This window comes from Sprattus sprattus, assembly GCF_963457725.1.
Source record: "Sprattus sprattus genome assembly, chromosome: 5".
Classification (NCBI taxonomy): Eukaryota; Metazoa; Chordata; class Actinopteri; order Clupeiformes; family Clupeidae; genus Sprattus; species Sprattus sprattus.
In genome coordinates, this window is record NC_137924.1 from 3,594,229 (window position 1) to 3,596,728 (window position 2,500).

Here is a 2,500-nt window from a genome sequence, read left to right on the forward strand (position 1 = left end):
TCCACAGCCTCCACTCCCAGTGCTACAGCCAGCACTAGACACTAAATATGAGGGGTCTCCAGCCAATGCAGCAGGGGGGAAAGCTCTAGAACAATGTTTCTGGATTACCGCGGTAACAGAGGGGGAAGCTCTTGAATAATGTTGCTAGATAACCCGGGTAACGCTCCTTTTTTTGGGGGGGGGAAGAAAATATATTTAGATGAGTAGCAGTTATACAGAGGAATATTCTAGAAGGGTGTTAAAAGTTCCAGAACGATGGGAGTTAGAAGGAGGAGTTAGAAGAACACTGTGAAATGAACTACATCCACAAGTATCATTTAGAAACAGTTTCCCACCTGCTGTTGGAAGAAAACAAAAAGGCGCTATCATCATAAGTAACACCTTTAGCACCCACACCATACTTACTGCAGGTCATATTCCGGACTTCATGCTCAATACCCAAATTAGTCTTTTAATCAGGCCACTGTGACACTAAAAGCCTTGTGAGATGGTTAATATTCCTGTCCCCTTGCTGATAGAAAGGCAGATGTTTCAATCACTTGGAGAAAATGAGTTTGGGTTGATGATGATCATTGTGTTCAGTGAATGAAGAATCACTTGTGACAGCTGAAGTGTCACAAGAGGGTTTCTAGAGCAGGATAATTGACCCAATTTAGGTCTGATAACATTGGATGAGTGGAGATGATTTACTGCTAATTAAGTGTGTGTGTGTGTGTGTGTGTGTGTGTGTGTGTGTGTGTGTGTGTGTGTGTGTGTGTGTGTGTGTGTGTGTGTGTGTGTGTGTGTGTGTGTGTGTGTGTGTGTGTGTGTGTTTGTGTGTGTGTGTGTGACTGGTGAGAGGGTGGGGGGGTCAGGGGGGGTGGTAATGTTCCATTGTCTCCTGATTCAGACCTGTTTCACTCAGACTGTGTTCCAGGCACTATGCTCTGCCCATTCCCTACAATCTCCAAACTCTAATCTCCCATGATGCTCCTTGGGCAGGCCGCTTGGCACAGGTCTCACTGAAACCAGGTTCCAGAGGCCCGCGGACTGGACCCTACCCTGGGCGTTCCTCATCCTCTGTGCCACTCCTACAGCACAGCCCCATCCTCAGAGGGACCTCCTCATGTCTGCCCCAAACAAACATGGCCGCCATCCTCAGGCTGACCTCCTCATGCCTGCCCCAAACAAACATGGCCACAGCCAATCAGAAGCCAGAATTTTTCCATTCCACTGTAACTTTAAACTCCTCACACAGGACACTAAACAGAGACGTGTGATATGGAGGAGATGCATATAGATGGGATTTACACCCTCCTGAGAAACAAACATGTATCTCATTCTTTTTCTTTAAACACACACACACACACACACCGGTTGGGTCCCGTGTGTGTGTACATATATGGTGTGTGTGGGAGTGCAGAAAGAGGATGAAAAACGTCCATTGGATGCCTGAACCTACTCAGCAACCTGCCCCCCCCCCCCCCCCTCCTCTGCCCCCCCCCCCCCTCCTTCTTTTCTTTCTCCTCCCAGGTTCTGTTCTTACTCTTGACTTGACTGTTGATGAACTGCTTGGATTAATCATTGGTGCTTTCTAAAATCTCCTCTCCTCTTTCTGTCTCCATCTCTCCTCTCCTCTCCTCTCCTCTCCTCTCCTCTCCTCTCCTCTCCTCTCCTCTCCTCTCCTCTCCTCTCCTCTTCTCTCCTCTCCTCTCCTCTCCTCTCCTCTTTCTGTCTCCATCTCTCCTCTCCTCTCCTCTCCTCTCCTCTCCTCTCCTCTCCTCTCCTCTCCTCTCCTCTCCTCTCCTCTCCTCTGTCTGTCTCCATCTCTCCTCTCCTCTCCTCTCCTCTCCTCTCCTCTCCTCTCCTCTCCTCTCCTCTGTCTGTCTCCATCTCTCCTCTCCTCTGTCTGTCTCCATCTCTCCTCTCCTCTTTCATCTCATCCTTCTCTTCTTCCTCACGTATATCTGTTTTCTTTTTCTTTCATTCCTTTAACATCATCTTTTTCCTCTGCTCATTATTCTTATATTCTCTCTCTTTTTTCCTCTCGTTCCTACCTGTTCATCTTTCATGACTTCTCTCTGGCTTCTGCCCCATCTCCTTTCTCTGATTGGTTGGTTTGTTGCCTGAGATACTGTGTTGATGCTGTTGCCGTTGGTTGCAGATCATGTGAATGGCCACTGCCCAAGCCCCGCCTCCTCCCAGCAGGCCGGTGTGGGGGGGCGGGCCCGGGGGCCGATGGGGGAGGGGCCTCGTCTTGCCCGTAGGGGGACCGGCAGACACCCCTTCAGAAAAGCCCAGTCCGCCGCATGCATGGAGATCTCCCTGCCTGTCTCCACGCACACGGAAGGTGTGTGTCCTCATCCTCCTCTCCTCTCTCTCTCTCTCCACGCTCATCTCTCCTCTCCTCTCTTCTGTTCTCTTCACTCCTCTCCTCTGTTCTCTCTCTCATCTGTTCTCCCCTCTTCTCTCCTCTCCACGCTCATCTCTCTTTTCTCTCTCCTCTCCCTTCTCCTCTCCT

The 2,500-nt window shown here is 50.0% G+C and overlaps 1 pseudogene across 1 annotated transcript in view; it reads left to right on the forward strand.

Annotated features, from left to right (window-relative positions):
- The window catches only part of LOC308365589 (syntaxin-binding protein 5-like), a 62,282-nt pseudogene that overhangs the window by 33,253 nt on the left and 26,529 nt on the right, over positions 1-2,500 (forward strand). The window contains exon 16 of the transcript in view: positions 2,144-2,329. The product of the transcript in view is annotated as a syntaxin-binding protein 5-like (transcript). The remainder of the gene's footprint in view (positions 1-2,143; positions 2,330-2,500) is intronic.